The 20,928-nt window shown below is 46.2% G+C and overlaps 9 non-coding genes across 9 annotated transcripts; all 9 read right to left on the bottom strand.

Annotated features, from left to right (window-relative positions):
* Positions 1-1,846: 1,846 nt before the first annotated feature.
* Positions 1,847-2,037, bottom strand: LOC130328960 (U2 spliceosomal RNA). Its single transcript, XR_008872801.1, has one exon. It is a non-coding gene; the product is annotated as a U2 spliceosomal RNA (small nuclear RNA).
* A 2,096-nt stretch (positions 2,038-4,133) lies between these two features.
* On the bottom strand, positions 4,134-4,324 carry LOC130328958 (U2 spliceosomal RNA). Its single transcript, XR_008872799.1, has one exon. It is a non-coding gene; the product is annotated as a U2 spliceosomal RNA (small nuclear RNA).
* Positions 4,325-6,419: 2,095 nt separating this feature from the next.
* On the bottom strand, positions 6,420-6,610 carry LOC130328957 (U2 spliceosomal RNA). The gene has a single exon (XR_008872798.1). It is a non-coding gene; the product is annotated as a U2 spliceosomal RNA (small nuclear RNA).
* Positions 6,611-8,707: 2,097 nt separating this feature from the next.
* LOC130328956 (U2 spliceosomal RNA) lies at positions 8,708-8,898 on the bottom strand. Its single transcript, XR_008872797.1, has one exon. It is a non-coding gene; the product is annotated as a U2 spliceosomal RNA (small nuclear RNA).
* A 2,102-nt stretch (positions 8,899-11,000) lies between these two features.
* Positions 11,001-11,190, bottom strand: LOC130329000 (U2 spliceosomal RNA). Its single transcript, XR_008872836.1, has one exon. It is a non-coding gene; the product is annotated as a U2 spliceosomal RNA (small nuclear RNA).
* Positions 11,191-13,276: 2,086 nt separating this feature from the next.
* LOC130329002 (U2 spliceosomal RNA) lies at positions 13,277-13,466 on the bottom strand. The gene has a single exon (XR_008872838.1). It is a non-coding gene; the product is annotated as a U2 spliceosomal RNA (small nuclear RNA).
* Positions 13,467-15,558: 2,092 nt separating this feature from the next.
* On the bottom strand, positions 15,559-15,748 carry LOC130329005 (U2 spliceosomal RNA). The gene has a single exon (XR_008872841.1). It is a non-coding gene; the product is annotated as a U2 spliceosomal RNA (small nuclear RNA).
* Positions 15,749-17,851: 2,103 nt separating this feature from the next.
* Positions 17,852-18,042, bottom strand: LOC130329058 (U2 spliceosomal RNA). The gene has a single exon (XR_008872876.1). It is a non-coding gene; the product is annotated as a U2 spliceosomal RNA (small nuclear RNA).
* A 2,099-nt stretch (positions 18,043-20,141) lies between these two features.
* LOC130328955 (U2 spliceosomal RNA) lies at positions 20,142-20,332 on the bottom strand. Its single transcript, XR_008872796.1, has one exon. It is a non-coding gene; the product is annotated as a U2 spliceosomal RNA (small nuclear RNA).
* Positions 20,333-20,928: the final 596 nt, after the last annotated feature.

Genomic DNA, 20,928 nt, shown 5'->3' with positions numbered 1-20,928 from the left:
ACTCCTCCTACTTGCATGTGACACTGGGCTTAGGATCTGCATAGGAAACACACACACAAGCACACACCTACCTTTGTTGCCTGCAGATGCCTCCTTGGCTGTCCCCAAACGGTATCAAACCAACACCCACGGGAAGCTGTAAGCATAGAGGACATGCCTGCACCCCATTGGACTTACCTGTGTGGGTTAAATCCGGGTTATTTGACAACCTATGGCGGTGATGGTTCTGCTCAGGCAGAGCAGTGCTGATGCTCCTCATAAAGCTGTCGCTGCTGTGAAGGTTCTAGGTGACATCACAAATCCCTATGGTTACATACACAACAAAGCTGGGTTGTTGTTGTTTACACTCTGCAAGGCCTGTGGAAGTGAGTGACATCATAGCACTGTAGTTCTGAGGGTTCAAGATGGATGCAACAATCTCCTGTTGCTTCTATGAAGGCCGTAATAGACGACATCACCAAACAGCTCCATAGTCACATACACAGCAAAGGAGAGATGTTGTTTACACCTAGTGATGTCAGTGGTATTGAGTGACATCACAGCACAGTGCTAAGGCTCCTGGGCCTGGACACAGCAGCGGCTGCAATATCTCAACGGAGAATACGTTTATATCTATGTGTGTGTGTGCGCATATATATATATATATATATATATATATATATATATATATATATTTCTCCGCCGAAATCACTTTTAAACCCATTTCCACCTTTTTTTCCCTTCTCTTCCTCTTACTTTTTTTTCACGTTTTTTTACGTTTTTCTCCTTTTCGCCTCTTTTCTGGGCGTATTATTCTTCTTTTTCTTCTTTTTTTTCGTCTAATGCATACCCCATCAGTGCAGCAATGCTTATTCAATACCGCCAGCAGATGGAGACACTGGGGGATAATTTTCTAAGGATTTATACTGATTTTTCCTGTCTGAATTTGTCGCACAGAAAGTTGCAGGCCAAATATGTGTGACATTTCTGCGACTTTAGCTTCTAGAGCATTTTTACAACATTATACATAGGTGCTGAATACATAAAAAGCGACTGTTCAGCGACAGACAAGTCGCATCGGCTGAAAGTAGGCCAGAATGTCAGTCCATGTTGGAGCAGGTTTAGATACAGTCTAAAGCATAGATCTCAAAGTCTGTGCACAGAATTTAGCAAGGGCCTCGCACCTTCTGATGCATCAGGTAGGTGCACAATAGCATAGCCTAACCCTCTGTACTTTGGTCTATATTGATGCGGGACATAGACAGCCAGCTGATGACCAATCCATTAGTGCAATGGATGGCTGGAAGCATTTGTCTTTGCCTTTGCAATACCACAGAAGCAATGCATGGTCAATGTACAGCAATGACACACCTGTGTGAAAAGCCAGGAGACCCCCCCCCCCCCATGTTATGTTACATAGTTACATAGTTAGTACGGTCGAAAAAAGACATATGTCCATCACGTTCAACCAGGGAATTAAGGGGTAGGGGTGTGGCGCGATATTGGGGAAGGGATGAGATTTTATATTTCTTCATAAGCATTAATCTTATTTTGTCAATTAGGAACATTCAGCACCCACCCGCTATCAAGGCAGCTGCCTATCATGTCATGCCCTACCTGCACAGGTGTGCTGGCTACTCAAATGATCCAATTAAGGAGGCCATTTAGTCAGCAGCAGCAGAAGTCCTGTGCCTGGACGCTCCAACAGGGGCCAGACACAAGCAGAAGCAGAAGCAGCAGAAGCAGCAGCAGCACCACCTTTTGTTTTTTGGCTGCAGCAGCAGCAAGGCCCACAGGGCTGGCTAGCTGGCTAGCCAGCAAGCAGGTAGCAATGAAAGTAGGAATCTTTCTTTTTAACCCTGTAAGGGGGTGGTGCACTGTACCCGAAGATACTGCCATATCGGGTCAATGCATAGGGCGACGGAAGCAAGCTTCGAAATCGGCCCCCGTTCTCAAAAATCCATTTAATATATGGTCCCCAGATAGGGGACGTATCAGATATTAAACTGATAAGAACAGATACTACACTTGATCTTAGCCAAAAGGCCGAGAAGCGATAACCGTGAAAGGGGCGGGCCCAACAAGGTCCCCTTCATGGGCACTATCACTGCTTGCTGTCAGGGAGGCTGCCAGACAATTTTCCATGCACACTCTGGGCTGGGGGGCAGTCAACCACCAGTACACACAGCAGAACCTAAACCCATACCATTATTGCTAAGCAGCAAGACAGGGGCCCATTGCACTCCCACGGGGCCTTTTTAAATGCAATCCATAACCCGGATTTGCCAGGAACCCTTCTTACTCCTCCTACTTGCATGTGACACTGGGCTTAGGATCTGCATAGGAAACACACACACAAGCACACACCTACCTTTGTTGCCTGCAGATGCCTCCTTGGCTGTCCCCAAACGGTATCAAACCAACACCCACGGGAAGCTGTAAGCATAGAGGACATGCCTGCACCCCATTGGACTTACCTGTGTGGGTTAAATCCGGGTTATTTGACAACCTATGGCGGTGATGGTTCTGCTCAGGCAGAGCAGTGCTGATGCTCCTCATAAAGCTGTCGCTGCTGTGAAGGTTCTAGGTGACATCACAAATCCCTTTGGTTACATACACAACAAAGCTGGGTTGTTGTTGTTTACACTCTGCAAGGCCTGTGGAAGTGAGTGACATCATAGCACTGTAGTTCTGAGGGTTCAAGATGGATGCAACAATCTCCTGTTGCTTCTATGAAGGCCGTAATAGACGACATCACCAAACAGCTCCATAGTCACATACACAGCAAAGGAGAGATGTTGTTTACACCTAGTGATGTCAGTGGTATTGAGTGACATCACAGCACAGTGCTAAGGCTCCTGGGCCTGGACACAGCAGCGGCTGCAATATCTCAACGGAGAATACGTTTATATCTATGTGTGTGTGTGCGCATATATATATATATATATATATATATATATATATATATATATATATTTCTCCGCCGAAATCACTTTTAAACCCATTTCCACCTTTTTTTCCCTTCTCTTCCTCTTACTTTTTTTTCACGTTTTTTTACGTTTTTCTCCTTTTCGCCTCTTTTCTGGGCGTATTATTCTTCTTTTTCTTCTTTTTTTTCGTCTAATGCATACCCCATCAGTGCAGCAATGCTTATTCAATACCGCCAGCAGATGGAGACACTGGGGGATAATTTTCTAAGGATTTATACTGATTTTTCCTGTCTGAATTTGTCGCACAGAAAGTTGCAGGCCAAATATGTGTGACATTTCTGCGACTTTAGCTTCTAGAGCATTTTTACAACATTATACATAGGTGCTGAATACATAAAAAGCGACTGTTCAGCGACAGACAAGTCGCATCGGCTGAAAGTAGGCCAGAATGTCAGTCCATGTTGGAGCAGGTTTAGATACAGTCTAAAGCATAGATCTCAAAGTCTGTGCACAGAATTTAGCAAGGGCCTCGCACCTTCTGATGCATCAGGTAGGTGCACAATAGCATAGCCTAACCCTCTGTACTTTGGTCTATATTGATGCGGGACATAGACAGCCAGCTGATGACCAATCCATTAGTGCAATGGATGGCTGGAAGCATTTGTCTTTGCCTTTGCAATACCACAGAAGCAATGCATGGTCAATGTACAGCAATGACACACCTGTGTGAACAGCCAGGAGACCCCCCCCCCCCCCCCCCCATGTTATGTTACATAGTTACATAGTTAGTACGGTCGAAAAAAGACATATGTCCATCACGTTCAACCAGGGAATTAAGGGGTAGGGGTGTGGCGCGATATTGGGGAAGGGATGAGATTTTATATTTCTTCATAAGCATTAATCTTATTTTGTCAATTAGGAACATTCAGCACCCACCCGCTATCAAGGCAGCTGCCTATCATGTCATGCCCTACCTGCACAGGTGTGCTGGCTACTCAAATGATCCAATTAAGGAGGCCATTTAGTCAGCAGCAGCAGAAGTCCTGTGCCTGGACGCTCCAACAGGGGCCAGACACAAGCAGAAGCAGAAGCAGCAGAAGCAGCAGCAGCACCACCTTTTGTTTTTTGGCTGCAGCAGCAGCAAGGCCCACAGGGCTGGCTAGCTGGCTAGCCAGCAAGCAGGTAGCAATGAAAGTAGGAATCTTTCTTTTTAACCCTGTAAGGGGGTGGTGCACTGTACCCGAAGATACTGCCATATCGGGTCAATGCATAGGGCGACGGAAGCAAGCTTCGAAATCGGCCCCCGTTCTCAAAAATCCATTTAATATATGGTCCCCAGATAGGGGACGTATCAGATATTAAACTGATAAGAACAGATACTACACTTGATCTTAGCCAAAAGGCCGAGAAGCGATAACCGTGAAAGGGGCGGGCCCAACAAGGTCCCCTTCATGGGCACTATCACTGCTTGCTGTCAGGGAGGCTGCCAGACAATTTTCCATGCACACTCTGGGCTGGGGGGCAGTCAACCACCAGTACACACAGCAGAACCTAAACCCATACCATTATTGCTAAGCAGCAAGACAGGGGCCCATTGCACTCCCACGGGGCCTTTTTAAATGCAATCCATAACCCGGATTTGCCAGGAACCCTTCTTACTCCTCCTACTTGCATGTGACACTGGGCTTAGGATCTGCATAGGAAACACACACACAAGCACACACCTACCTTTGTTGCCTGCAGATGCCTCCTTGGCTGTCCCCAAACGGTATCAAACCAACACCCACGGGAAGCTGTAAGCATAGAGGACATGCCTGCACCCCATTGGACTTACCTGTGTGGGTTAAATCCGGGTTATTTGACAACCTATGGCGGTGATGGTTCTGCTCAGGCAGAGCAGTGCTGATGCTCCTCATAAAGCTGTCGCTGCTGTGAAGGTTCTAGGTGACATCACAAATCCCTTTGGTTACATACACAACAAAGCTGGGTTGTTGTTGTTTACACTCTGCAAGGCCTGTGGAAGTGAGTGACATCATAGCACTGTAGTTCTGAGGGTTCAAGATGGATGCAACAATCTCTTGTTGCTTCTATGAAGGCCGTAATAGACGACATCACCAAACAGCTCCATAGTCACATACACAGCAAAGGAGAGATGTTGTTTACACCTAGTGATGTCAGTGGTATTGAGTGACATCACAGCACAGTGCTAAGGCTCCTGGGCCTGGACACAGCAGCGGCTGCAATATCTCAACGGAGAATACGTTTATATCTATGTGTGTGTGTGCGCATATATATATATATATATATATATATATATATATATATATATATATATTTCTCCGCCGAAATCACTTTTAAACCCATTTCCACCTTTTTTTCCCTTCTCTTCCTCTTACTTTTTTTTCACGTTTTTTTACGTTTTTCTCCTTTTCGCCTCTTTTCTGGGCGTATTATTCTTCTTTTTCTTCTTTTTTTTCGTCTAATGCATACCCCATCAGTGCAGCAATGCTTATTCAATACCGCCAGCAGATGGAGACACTGGGGGATAATTTTCTAAGGATTTATACTGATTTTTCCTGTCTGAATTTGTCGCACAGAAAGTTGCAGGCCAAATATGTGTGACATTTCTGCGACTTTAGCTTCTAGAGCATTTTTACAACATTATACATAGGTGCTGAATACATAAAAAGCGACTGTTCAGCGACAGACAAGTCGCATCGGCTGAAAGTAGGCCAGAATGTCAGTCCATGTTGGAGCAGGTTTAGATACAGTCTAAAGCATAGATCTCAAAGTCTGTGCACAGAATTTAGCAAGGGCCTCGCACCTTCTGATGCATCAGGTAGGTGCACAATAGCATAGCCTAACCCTCTGTACTTTGGTCTATATTGATGCGGGACATAGACAGCCAGCTGATGACCAATCCATTAGTGCAATGGATGGCTGGAAGCATTTGTCTTTGCCTTTGCAATACCACAGAAGCAATGCATGGTCAATGTACAGCAATGACACACCTGTGTGAACAGCCAGGAGACCCCCCCCCCCCCCCCATGTTATGTTACATAGTTACATAGTTAGTACGGTCGAAAAAAGACATATGTCCATCACGTTCAACCAGGGAATTAAGGGGTAGGGGTGTGGCGCGATATTGGGGAAGGGATGAGATTTTATATTTCTTCATAAGCATTAATCTTATTTTGTCAATTAGGAACATTCAGCACCCACCCGCTATCAAGGCAGCTGCCTATCATGTCATGCCCTACCTGCACAGGTGTGCTGGCTACTCAAATGATCCAATTAAGGAGGCCATTTAGTCAGCAGCAGCAGAAGTCCTGTGCCTGGACGCTCCAACAGGGGCCAGACACAAGCAGAAGCAGAAGCAGCAGAAGCAGCAGCAGCACCACCTTTTGTTTTTTGGCTGCAGCAGCAGCAAGGCCCACAGGGCTGGCTAGCTGGCTAGCCAGCAAGCAGGTAGCAATGAAAGTAGGAATCTTTCTTTTTAACCCTGTAAGGGGGTGGTGCACTGTACCCGAAGATACTGCCATATCGGGTCAATGCATAGGGCGACGGAAGCAAGCTTCGAAATCGGCCCCCGTTCTCAAAAATCCATTTAATATATGGTCCCCAGATAGGGGACGTATCAGATATTAAACTGATAAGAACAGATACTACACTTGATCTTAGCCAAAAGGCCGAGAAGCGATAACCGTGAAAGGGGCGGGCCCAACAAGGTCCCCTTCATGGGCACTATCACTGCTTGCTGTCAGGGAGGCTGCCAGACAATTTTCCATGCACACTCTGGGCTGGGGGGCAGTCAACCACCAGTACACACAGCAGAACCTAAACCCATACCATTATTGCTAAGCAGCAAGACAGGGGCCCATTGCACTCCCACGGGGCCTTTTTAAATGCAATCCATAACCCGGATTTGCCAGGAACCCTTCTTACTCCTCCTACTTGCATGTGACACTGGGCTTAGGATCTGCATAGGAAACACACACACAAGCACACACCTACCTTTGTTGCCTGCAGATGCCTCCTTGGCTGTCCCCAAACGGTATCAAACCAACACCCACGGGAAGCTGTAAGCATAGAGGACATGCCTGCACCCCATTGGACTTACCTGTGTGGGTTAAATCCGGGTTATTTGACAACCTATGGCGGTGATGGTTCTGCTCAGGCAGAGCAGTGCTGATGCTCCTCATAAAGCTGTCGCTGCTGTGAAGGTTCTAGGAGACATCACAAATCCCTATGGTTACATACACAACAAAGCTGGGTTGTTGTTGTTTACACTCTGCAAGGCCTGTGGAAGTGAGTGACATCATAGCACTGTAGTTCTGAGGGTTCAAGATGGATGCAACAATCTCCTGTTGCTTCTATGAAGGCCGTAATAGACGACATCACCAAACAGCTCCATAGTCACATACACAGCAAAGGAGAGATGTTGTTTACACCTAGTGATGTCAGTGGTATTGAGTGACATCACAGCACAGTGCTAAGGCTCCTGGGCCTGGACACAGCAGCGGCTGCAATATCTCAACGGAGAATACGTTTATATCTATGTGTGTGTGTGCGCATATATATATATATATATATATATATATATATATATATATATATATATTTCTCCGCCGAAATCACTTTTAAACCCATTTCCACCTTTTTTTCCCTTCTCTTCCTCTTACTTTTTTTTCACGTTTTTTTACGTTTTTCTCCTTTTCGCCTCTTTTCTGGGCGTATTATTCTTCTTTTTCTTCTTTTTTTTCATCTAATGCATACCCCATCAGTGCAGCAATGCTTATTCAATACCGCCAGCAGATGGAGACACTGGGGGATAATTTTCTAAGGATTTATACTGATTTTTCCTGTCTGAATTTGTCGCACAGAAAGTTGCAGGCCAAATATGTGTGACATTTCTGCGACTTTAGCTTCTAGAGCATTTTTACAACATTATACATAGGTGCTGAATACATAAAAAGCGACTGTTCAGCGACAGACAAGTCGCATCGGCTGAAAGTAGGCCAGAATGTCAGTCCATGTTGGAGCAGGTTTAGATACAGTCTAAAGCATAGATCTCAAAGTCTGTGCACAGAATTTAGCAAGGGCCTCGCACCTTCTGATGCATCAGGTAGGTGCACAATAGCATAGCCTAACCCTCTGTACTTTGGTCTATATTGATGCGGGACATAGACAGCCAGCTGATGACCAATCCATTAGTGCAATGGATGGCTGGAAGCATTTGTCTTTGCCTTTGCAATACCACAGAAGCAATGCATGGTCAATGTACAGCAATGACACACCTGTGTGAACAGCCAGGAGACCCCCCCCCCCCCCCCCCATGTTATGTTACATAGTTACATAGTTAGTACGGTCGAAAAAAGACATATGTCCATCACGTTCAACCAGGGAATTAAGGGGTAGGGGTGTGGCGCGATATTGGGGAAGGGATGAGATTTTATATTTCTTCATAAGCATTAATCTTACTTTGTCAATTAGGAACATTCAGCACCCACCCGCTATCAAGGCAGCTGCCTATCATGTCATGCCCTACCTGCACAGGTGTGCTGGCTACTCAAATGATCCAATTAAGGAGGCCATTTAGTCAGCAGCAGCAGAAGTCCTGTGCCTGGACGCTCCAACAGGGGCCAGACACAAGCAGAAGCAGAAGCAGCAGAAGCAGCAGCAGCACCACCTTTTGTTTTTTGGCTGCAGCAGCAGCAAGGCCCACAGGGCTGGCTAGCTGGCTAGCCAGCAAGCAGGTAGCAATGAAAGTAGGAATCTTTCTTTTTAACCCTGTAAGGGGGTGGTGCACTGTACCCGAAGATACTGCCATATCGGGTCAATGCATAGGGCGACGGAAGCAAGCTTCGAAATCGGCCCCCGTTCTCAAAAATCCATTTAATATATGGTCCCCAGATAGGGGACGTATCAGATATTAAACTGATAAGAACAGATACTACACTTGATCTTAGCCAAAAGGCCGAGAAGCGATAACCGTGAAAGGGGCGGGCCCAACAAGGTCCCCTTCATGGGCACTATCACTGCTTGCTGTCAGGGAGGCTGCCAGACAATTTTCCATGCACACTCTGGGCTGGGGGGCAGTCAACCACCAGTACACACAGCAGAACCTAAACCCATACCATTATTGCTAAGCAGCAAGACAGGGGCCCATTGCACTCCCACGGGGCCTTTTTAAATGCAATCCATAACCCGGATTTGCCAGGAACCCTTCTTACTCCTCCTACTTGCATGTGACACTGGGCTTAGGATCTGCATAGGAAACACACACACAAGCACACACCTACCTTTGTTGCCTGCAGATGCCTCCTTGGCTGTCCCCAAACGGTATCAAACCAACACCCACGGGAAGCTGTAAGCATAGAGGACATGCCTGCACCCCATTGGACTTACCTGTGTGGGTTAAATCCGGGTTATTTGACAACCTATGGCGGTGATGGTTCTGCTCAGGCAGAGCAGTGCTGATGCTCCTCATAAAGCTGTCGCTGCTGTGAAGGTTCTAGGTGACATCACAAATCCCTATGGTTACATACACAACAAAGCTGGGTTGTTGTTGTTTACACTCTGCAAGGCCTGTGGAAGTGAGTGACATCATAGCACTGTAGTTCTGAGGGTTCAAGATGGATGCAACAATCTCCTGTTGCTTCTATGAAGGCCGTAATAGACGACATCACCAAACAGCTCCATAGTCACATACACAGCAAAGGAGAGATGTTGTTTACACCTAGTGATGTCAGTGGTATTGAGTGACATCACAGCACAGTGCTAAGGCTCCTGGGCCTGGACACAGCAGCGGCTGCAATATCTCAACGGAGAATACGTTTATATCTATGTGTGTGTGTGCGCATATATATATATATATATATATATATATATATATATATATATATTTCTCCGCCGAAATCACTTTTAAACCCATTTCCACCTTTTTTTCCCTTCTCTTCCTCTTACTTTTTTTTCACGTTTTTTTACGTTTTTCTCCTTTTCGCCTCTTTTCTGGGCGTATTATTCTTCTTTTTCTTCTTTTTTTTCGTCTAATGCATACCCCATCAGTGCAGCAATGCTTATTCAATACCGCCAGCAGATGGAGACACTGGGGGATAATTTTCTAAGGATTTATACTGATTTTTCCTGTCTGAATTTGTCGCACAGAAAGTTGCAGGCCAAATATGTGTGACATTTCTGCGACTTTAGCTTCTAGAGCATTTTTACAACATTATACATAGGTGCTGAATACATAAAGCTGAATACATAAAAAGCGACTGTTCAGCGACAGACAAGTCGCATCGGCTGAAGTAGGCCAGAATGTCAGTCCATGTTGGAGCAGGTTTAGATACAGTCTAAAGCATAGATCTCAAAGTCTGTGCACAGAATTTAGCAAGGGCCTCGCACCTTCTGATGCATCAGGTAGGTGCACAATAGCATAGCCTAACCCTCTGTACTTTGGTCTATATTGATGCGGGACATAGACAGCCAGCTGATGACCAATCCATTAGTGCAATGGATGGCTGGAAGCATTTGTCTTTGCCTTTGCAATACCACAGAAGCAATGCATGGTCAATGTACAGCAATGACACACCTGTGTGAACAGCCAGGAGACCCCCCCCCCCCCCCATGTTATGTTACATAGTTACATAGTTAGTACGGTCGAAAAAAGACATATGTCCATCACGTTCAACCAGGGAATTAAGGGGTAGGGGTGTGGCGCGATATTGGGGAAGGGATGAGATTTTATATTTCTTCATAAGCATTAATCTTATTTTGTCAATTAGGAACATTCAGCACCCACCCGCTATCAAGCAGCTGCCTATCATGTCATGCCCTACCTGCACAGGTGTGCTGGCTACTCAAATGATCCAATTAAGGAGGCCATTTAGTCAGCAGCAGCAGAAGTCCTGTGCCTGGACGCTCCAACAGGGGCCAGACACAAGCAGAAGCAGAAGCAGCAGAAGCAGCAGCAGCACCACCTTTTGTTTTTGGCTGCAGCAGCAGCAAGGCCCACAGGGCTGGCTAGCTGGCTAGCCAGCAAGCAGGTAGCAATGAAAGTAGGAATCTTTTCTTTTTAACCCTGTAAGGGGGTGGTGCACTGTACCCGAAGATACTGCCATATCGGGTCAATGCATAGGGCGACGGAAGCAAGCTTCGAAATCGGCCCCCGTCTCAAAAATCCATTTAATATATGGTCCCCAGATAGGGGACGTATCAGATATTAAACTGATAAGAACAGATACTACACTTGATCTTAGCCAAAAGGCCGAGAAGCGATAACCGTGAAAGGGGCGGGCCCAACAAGGTCCCCTTCATGGGCACTATCACTGCTTGCTGTCAGGGAGGCTGCCAGACAATTTTCCATGCACACTCTGGGCTGGGGGGCAGTCAACCACCAGTACACACAGCAGAACCTAAACCCATACCATTATTGCTAAGCAGCAAGACAGGGGCCCATTGCACTCCCACGGGGCCTTTTAAATGCAATCCATAACCCGGATTTGCCAGGAACCCTTCTTACTCCTCCTACTTGCATGTGACACTGGGCTTAGGATCTGCATAGGAAACACACACACAAGCACACACCTACCTTTGTTGCCTGCAGATGCCTCCTTGGCTGTCCCCAAACGGTATCAAACCAACACCCACGGGAAGCTGTAAGCATAGAGGACATGCCTGCACCCCATTGGACTTACCTGTGTGGGTTAAATCCGGTTATTTGACAACCTATGGCGGTGATGGTTCTGCTCAGGCAGAGCAGTGCTGATGCTCCTCATAAAGCTGTCGCTGCTGTGAAGGTTCTAGGTGACATCACAAATCCCTATGGTTACATACACAACAAAGCTGGGTTGTTGTTGTTTACACTCTGCAAGGCCTGTGGAAGTGAGTGACATCATAGCACTGTAGTTCTGAGGGTTCAAGATGGATGCAACAATCTCCTGTTGCTTCTATGAAGGCCGTAATAGACGACATCACCAACAGCTCCATAGTCACATACACAGCAAAAGGAGAGATGTTGTTTTCACCTAGTGATGTCAGTGGTATTGAGTGACATCACAGCACAGTGCTAAGGCTCCTGGGCCTGGACACAGCAGCGGCTGCAATATCTCAACGGAGAATACGTTTATATCTATGTGTGTGAGTGCGCATATATATATATATATATATATATATATATATATATATATATATATATTTCTCCGCCGAAATCACTTTTAAACCCATTTCCACCTTTTTTTCCCTTCTCTTCCTCTTACTTTTTTTTCACGTTTTTTTACGTTTTCTCCTTTTCGCCTCTTTTCTGGGCGTATTATTCTTCTTTTTCTTCTTTTTTTTCGTCTAATGCATACCCCATCAGTGCAGCAATGCTTATTCAATACCGCCAGCAGATGGAGACACTGGGGATAATTTTCTAAGGATTATACTGATTTTTCCTGTCTGAATTTGTCGCACAGAAAGTTGCAGGCCAAATATGTGTGACATTCTGCGACTTAGCTTCTAGAGCATTTTTACAACATTATACATAGGTGCTGAATACATAAAAAGCGACTGTTCAGCGACAGACAAGTCGCATCGGCTGAAAGTAGGCCAGAATGTCAGTCCATGTTGGAGCAGGTTTAGATACAGTCTAAAGCATAGATCTCAAAGTCTGTGCACAGAATTTAGCAAGGGCCTCGCACCTTCTGATGCATCAGGTAGGTGCACAATAGCATAGCCTAACCCTCTGTACTTTGGTCTATATTGATGCGGGACATAGACAGCCAGCTGATGACCAATCCATTAGTGCAATGGATGGCTGGAAGCATTTGTCTTTGCCTTTGCAATACCACAGAAGCAATGCATGGTCAATGTACAGCAATGACACACCTGTGTGAACAGCCAGGAGACCCCCCCCCCCCCCCATGTTATGTTACATAGTTACATAGTTAGTACGGTCGAAAAAAGACATATGTCCATCACGTTCAACCAGGGAATTAAGGGTAGGGGTGTGGCGCGATATTGGGGAAGGGATGAGATTTTATATTTCTTCATAAGCATTAATCTTATTTTGTCAATTAGGAACATTCAGCACCCACCCGCTATCAAGGCAGCTGCCTATCATGTCATGCCCTACCTGCACAGGTGTGCTGGCTACTCAAATGATCCAATTAAGGAGGCCATTTAGTCAGCAGCAGCAGAAGTCCTGTGCCTGGACGCTCCAACAGGGGCCAGACACAAGCAGAAGCAGAAGCAGCAGAAGCAGCAGCAGCACCACCTTTTGTTTTTTGGCTGCAGCAGCAGCAAGGCCCACAGGGCTGGCTAGCTGGCTAGCCAGCAAGCAGGTAGCAATGAAAGTAGGAATCTTTCTTTTAACCCTGTAAGGGGGGTGGTGCACTGTACCCGAAGATACTGCCATATCGGGTCAATGCATAGGGCGACGGAAGCAAGCTTCGAAATCGGCCCCCGTTCTCAAAATCCATTTAATATATGGTCCCCAGATAGGGGACGTATCAGATATTAAACTGATAAGAACAGATACTACACTTGATCTTAGCCAAAAGGCCGAGAAGCGATAACCGTGAAAGGGGCGGCCCAACAAGGTCCCCTTCATGGGCACTATCACTGCTTGCTGTCAGGGAGGCTGCCAGACAATTTTCCATGCACACTCTGGGCTGGGGGGCAGTCAACCACCAGTACACACAGCAGAACCTAAACCCATACCATTCTTGCTAAGCAGCAAGACAGGGGCCCATTGCACTCCCACGGGGCCTTTTTAAATGCAATCCATAACCCGGATTTGCAGGACCCTTCTTACTCTCCTACTTGCATGTGACACTGGGCTTAGGATCTGCATAGGAAACACACACACAAGCACACACCTACCTTTGTTGCCTGCAGATGCCTCCTTGGCTGTCCCAAACGGTATCAAACCAACACCCACGGGAAGCTGTAAGCATAGAGGACATGCCTGCACCCCATTGGACTTACCTGTGTGGGTTAAATCCGGGTTATTTGACAACCTATGGCGGTGATGGTTCTGCTCAGGCAGAGCAGTGCTGATGCTCCTCATAAAGCTGTCGCTGCTGTGAAGGTTCTAGGTGACATCACAAATCCCTATGGTTACATACACAACAAAGCTGGGTTGTTGTTGTTTACACTCTGCAAGGCCTGTGGAAGTGAGTGACATCATAGCACTGTAGTTCTGAGGTTCAAGATGGATGCAACAATCTCCTGTTGCTTCTATGAAGGCCGTAATAGACGACATCACCAAACAGCTCCATAGTCACATACACAGCAAAGGAGAGATGTTGTTTACACCTAGTGATGTCAGTGGTATTGAGTGACATCACAGCACAGTGCTAAGGCTCCTGGGCCTGGACACAGCAGCGGCTGCAATATCTCAACGGAGAATACGTTTATATCTATGTGTGTGTGTGCGCATATATATATATATATATATATATATATATATATATATATATATATATATTTCTCCGCCGAAATCACTTTTAAACCCATTCCACCTTTTTTTCCCTTCTCTTCCTCTTACTTTTTTTTTCACGTTTTTTTACGTTTTTCTCCTTTTCGCCTCTTTTCTGGGCGTATTATTCTTCTTTTTCTTCTTTTTTTTCGTCTAATGCATACCCCATCAGTGCAGCAATGCTTATTCAATACCGCCAGCAGATGGAGACACTGGGGGATAATTTTCTAAGGATTTATACTGATTTTTCCTGTCTGAATTTGTCGCACAGAAAGTTGGCAGGCCAAATATGTGTGACATTTCTGCGACTTTAGCTTCTAGAGCATTTTTACAACATTATACATAGGTGCTGAATACATAAAAAGCGACTGTTCAGCGACAGACAAGTCGCATCGGCTGAAAGTAGGCCAGAATGTCAGTCCATGTTGGAGCAGGTTTAGATACAGTCTAAAGCATAGATCTCAAAGTCTGTGCACAGAATTTAGCAAGGGCCTCGCACCTTCTGATGCATCAGGTAGGTGCACAATAGCATAGCCTAACCCTCTGTACTTTGGTCTATATTGATGCGGGACATAGACAGCCAGCTGATGACCAATCCATTAGTGCAATGGATGGCTGGAAGCATTTGTCTTTGCCTTTGCAATACCACAGAAGCAATGCATGGTCAATGTACAGCAATGACACACCTGTGTGAACAGCCAGGAGACCCCCCCCCCCCCCCCATGTTATGTTACATAGTTACATAGTTAGTACGGTCGAAAAAAGACATATGTCCATCACGTTCAACCAGGGAATTAAGGGGTAGGGGTGTGGCGCGATATTGGGGAAGGGATGAGATTTTATATTTCTTCATAAGCATTAATCTTATTTTGTCAATTAGGAACATTCAGCACCCACCCGCTATCAAGGCAGCTGCCTATCATGTCATGCCCTACCTGCACAGGTGTGCTGGCTACTCAAATGATCCAATTAAGGAGGCCATTTAGTCAGCAGCAGCAGAAGTCCTGTGCCTGGACGCTCCAACAGGGGCCAGACACAAGCAGAAGCAGAAGCAGCAGAAGCAGCAGCAGCACCACCTTTTGTTTTTTGGCTGCAGCAGCAGCAAGGCCCACAGGGCTGGCTAGCTGGCTAGCCAGCAAGCAGGTAGCAATGAAAGTAGGAATCTTTCTTTTTAACCCTGTAAGGGGGTGGTGCACTGTACCCGAAGATACTGCCATATCGGGTCAATGCATAGGGCGACGGAAGCAAGCTTCGAAATCGGCCCCCCGTTCTCAAAATCCATTTAATATATGGTCCCAGATAGGGGACGTATCAGATATTAAACTGATAAGAACAGATACTACACTTGATCTTAGCCAAAAGGCCGAGAAGCGATAACCGTGAAAGGGCCGGCCCAACAAGGTCCCCTTCATGGGCACTATCACTGCTTGCTGTCAGGGAGGCTGCCAGACAATTTTCCATGCACACTCTGGGCTGGGGGGCAGTCAACCACCAGTACACACAGCAGAACCTAAACCCATACCATTATTGCTAAGCAGCAAGACAGGGGCCCATTGCACTCCACGGGGCCTTTTTAAATGCAATCCATAACCCGGATTTGCCAGGAACCCTTCTTACTCCTCCTACTTGCATGTGACACTGGGCTTAGGATCTGCATAGGAAACACACACACAAGCACACACCTACCTTTGTTGCCTGCAGATGCCTCCTTGGCTGTCCCCAAACGGTATCAAACCAACACCCACGGGAAGCTGTAAGCATAGAGGACATGCCTGCACCCCATTGGACTTACCTGTGTGGGTTAAATCCGGGTTATTTGACAACCTATGGCGGTGATGGTTCTGCTCAGGCAGAGCAGTGCTGATGCTCCTCATAAAGCTGTCGCTGCTGTGAAGGTTCTAGGTGACATCACAAATCCCTATGGTTACATACACAACAAAGCTGGGTTGTTGTTGTTTACACTCTGCAAGGCCTGTGGAAGTGAGTGACATCATAGCACTGTAGTTCTGAGGGTTCAAGATGGATGCAACAATCTCCTGTTGCTTCTATGAAGGCCGTAATAGACGACATCACCAAACAGCTCCATAGTCCACATACACAGCAAAGGAGAGATGTTGTTTACACCTAGTGATGTCAGTGGTATTGAGTGACATCACAGCACAGTGCTAAGGCTCCTGGGCCTGGACACAGCAGCGGCTGCAATATCTCAACGGAGAATACGTTTATATCTATGTGTGTGTGTGCGCATATATATATATATTATACATATATATATATATATATATATATATATATATATATATTTCTCCGCCGAAATCACTTTTAAACCCATTTCCACCTTTTTTCCCTTCTCTTCCTCTTACTTTTTTTTCACGTTTTTTTTTACGTTTTTCTCCTTTTCGCCTCTTTTCTGGGCGTATTATTCTTCTTTTTCTTCTTTTTTTTCGTCTAATGCATACCCCATCAGTGCAGCAATGCTTATTCAATACCGCCAGCAGATGGAGACACTGGGGGATAATTTTCTAAGGATTTATACTGATTTTTCCTGTCTGAATTTGTCGCACAGAAAGTTGCAGGCCAAATATGTGTGACATTTCTGCGACTTTAGCTTCTAGAGCATTTTTACAACATTATACATAGGTGCTGAATACATAAAAAGCGACTGTTCAGCGACAGACAAGTCGCATCGGCTGAAAGTAGGCCAGAATGTCAGTCCATGTTGGAGCAGGTTTAGATACAGTCTAAAGCATAGATCTCAAAGTCTGTGCACAGAATTTAGCAAGGGCCTCGCACCTTCTGATGCATCAGGTAGGTGCACAATAGCATAGCCTAACCCTCTGCACTTTGGTCTATATTGATGCGGGACATAGACAGCCAGCTGATGACCAATCCATTAGTGCAATGGATGGCTGGAAGCATTTGTCTTTGCCTTTGCAATACCACAGAAGCAATGCATGGTCAATGTACAGCAATGACACACCTGTGTGAACAGCCAGGAGACCCCCCCCCCCCCCCCCATGTTATGTTACATAGTTACATAGTTAGTACGGTCGAAAAAAGACATATGTCCATCACGTTCAACCAGGGAATTAAGGGTAGGGGTGTGGCGCGATATTGGGGAAGGGATGAGATTTTATATTTCTTCATAAGCATTAATCTTATTTTGTCAATTAGGAACATTCAGCACCCACCCGCTATCAAGGCAGCTGCCTATCATGTCATGCCTACCTGCACAGGTGTGCTGGCTACTCAAATGATCCAATTAAGGAGGCCATTTAGTCAGCAGCAGCAGAAGTCCTGTGCCTGGACGCTCCAACAGGGGCCAGACACAAGCAGAAGCAGAAGCAGCAGAAGCAGCAGCAGCACCACCTTTTGTTTTTTGGCTGCAGCAGCAGCAAGGCCCACAGGGCTGGCTAGCTGGCTAGCCAGCAAGCAGGTAGCAATGAAAGTAGGAATCTTTCTTTTTAACCCTGTAAGGGGGTGGTGCACTGTACCCGAAGATACTGCCATATCGGGTCAATGCATAGGGCGATGGAAGCAAGCTTCGAAATCGGCCCCCGTTCTCAAAAATCCATTTAATATATGGTCCCCAGATAGGGGACGTATCAGATATTAAACTGATAAGAACAGATACTACACTTGATCTTAGCCAAAAGGCCGAGAAGCGATAACCGTGAAAGGGGCGGGCCCAACAAGGTCCCCTTCATGGGCACTATCACTGCTTGCTGTCAGGGAGGCTGCCAGACAATTTTCCATGCACACTCTGGGCTGGGGGGCAGTCAACCACCAGTACACACAGCAGAACCTAAACCCATACCATTATTGCTAAGCAGCAAGACAGGGGCCCATTGCACTCCCACGGGGCCTTTTTAAATGCAATCCATAACCCGGATTTGCCAGGAACCCTTCTTACTCCTCCTACTTGCATGTGACACTGGGCTTAGGATCTGCATAGGAAACACACACACAAGCACACACCTACCTTTGTTGCCTGCAGATGCCTCCTTGGCTGTCCCCAAACGGTATCAAACCAACACCCACGGGAAGCTGTAAGCATAGAGGACATGCCTGCACCCCATTGGACTTACCTGTGTGGGTTAAATCCGGGTTATTTGACAACCTATGGCGGTGATGGTTCTGCTCAGGCAGAGCAGTGCTGATGCTCCTCATAAAGCTGTCGCTGCTGTGAAGGTTCTAGGTGACATCACAAATCCCTTTGGTTACATACACAACAAAGCTGGGTTGTTGTTGTTTACACTCTGCAAGGCCTGTGGAAGTGAGTGACATCATAGCACTGTAGTTCTGAGGGTTCAAGATGGATGCAACAATCTCCTGTTGCTTCTATGAAGGCCGTAATAGACGACATCACCAAACAGCTCCATAGTCACATACACAGCAAAGGAGAGATGTTGTTTACACCTAGTGATGTCAGTGGTATTGAGTGACATCACAGCACAGTGCTAAGGCTCCTGGGCCTGGACACAGCAGCGGCTGCAATATCTCAACGGAGAATACGTTTATATCTATGTGTGTGTGTGCGCATATATATATATATATATATATATATATATATATATATATATATATATATATTTCTCCGCCGAAATCACTTTTAAACCCATTTCCACCTTTTTTTCCCTTCTCTTCCTCTTACTTTTTTTTCACGTTTTTTTACGTTTTTCTCCTTTTCGCCTCTTTTCTGGGCGTATTATTCTTCTTTTTCTTCTTTTTTTTCGTCTAATGCATACCCCATCAGTGCAGCAATGCTTATTCAATACCGCCAGCAGATGGAGACACTGGGGGATAATTTTCTAAGGATTTATACTGATTTTTCCTGTCTGAATTTGTCGCACAGAAAGTTGCAGGCCAAATATGTGTGACATTTCTGCGACTTTAGCTTCTAGAGCATTTTTACAACATTATACATAGGTGCTGAATACATAAAAAGCGACTGTTCAGCGACAGACAAGTCGCATCGGCTGAAAGTAGGCCAGAATGTCAGTCCATGTTGGAGCAGGTTTAGATACAGTCTAAAGCATAGATCTCAAAGTCTGTGCACAGAATTTAGCAAGGGCCTCGCACCTTCTGATGCATCAGGTAGGTGCACAATAGCATAGCCTAACCCTCTGTACTTTGGTCTATATTGATGCGGGACATAGACAGCCAGCTGATGACCAATCCATTAGTGCAATGGATGGCTGGAAGCATTTGTCTTTGCCTTTGCAATACCACAGAAGCAATGCATGGTCAATGTACAGCAATGACACACCTGTGTGAACAGCCAGGAGACCCCCCCCCCCCCCCCATGTTATGTTACATAGTTACATAGTTAGTACGGTCGAAAAAAGACATATGTCCATCACGTTCAACCAGGGAATTAAGGGGTAGGGGTGTGGCGCGATATTGGGGAAGGGATGAGATTTTATATTTCTTCATAAGCATTAATCTTATTTTGTCAATTAGGAACATTCAGCACCCACCCGCTATCAAGGCAGCTGCCTATCATGTCATGCCCTACCTGCACAGGTGTGCTGGCTACTCAAATGATCCAATTAAGGAGGCCATTTAGTCAGCAGCAGCAGAAGTCCTGTGCCTGGACGCTCCAACAGGGGCCAGACACAAGCAGAAGCAGAAGCAGCAGAAGCAGCAGCAGCACCACCTTTTGTTTTTTGGCTGCAGCAGCAGCAAGGCCCACAGGGCTGGCTAGCTGGCTAGCCAGCAAGCAGGTAGCAATGAAAGTAGGAATCTTTCTTTTTAACCCTGTAAGGGGGTGGTGCACTGTACCCGAAGATACTGCCATATCGGGTCAATGCATAGGGCGACGGAAGCAAGCTTCGAAATCGGCCCCCGTTCTCAAAAATCCATTTAATATATGGTCCCCAGATAGGGGACGTATCAGATATTAAACTGATAAGAACAGATACTACACTTGATCTTAGCCAAAAGGCCGAGAAGCGATAACCGTGAAAGGGGCGGGCCCAACAAGGTCCCCTTCATGGGCACTATCACTGCTTGCTGTCAGGGAGGCTGCCAGACAATTTTCCATGCACACTCTGGGCTGGGGGGCAGTCAACCACCAGTACACACAGCAGAACCTAAACCCATACCATTATTGCTAAGCAGCAAGACAGGGGTCCATTGCACTCCCACGGGGCCTTTTTAAATGCAATCCATAACCCGGATTTGCCAGGAACCCTTCTTACTCCTCCTACTTGCATGTGACACTGGGCTTAGGATCTGCATAGGAAACACACACACAAGCACACACCTACCTTTGTTGCCTGCAGATGCCTCCTTGGCTGTCCCCAAACGGTATCAAACCAACACCCACGGGAAGCTGTAAGCATAGAGGACATGCCTGCACCCCATTGGACTTACCTGTGTGGGTTAAATCCGGGTTATTTGACAACCTATGGCGGTGATGGTTCTGCTCAGGCAGAGCAGTGCTGATGCTCCTCATAAAGCTGTCGCTGCTGTGAAGGTTCTAGGTGACATCACAAATCCCTATGGTTACATACACAACAAAGCTGGGTTGTTGTTGTTTACACTCTGCAA

The sequence above is a fragment of the Hyla sarda genome, unplaced genomic scaffold (assembly GCF_029499605.1).
Source record: "Hyla sarda isolate aHylSar1 unplaced genomic scaffold, aHylSar1.hap1 scaffold_315, whole genome shotgun sequence".
Classification (NCBI taxonomy): domain Eukaryota; kingdom Metazoa; phylum Chordata; class Amphibia; order Anura; family Hylidae; genus Hyla; species Hyla sarda.
This window is presented reverse-complemented; position numbering and strand designations above follow the sequence as displayed.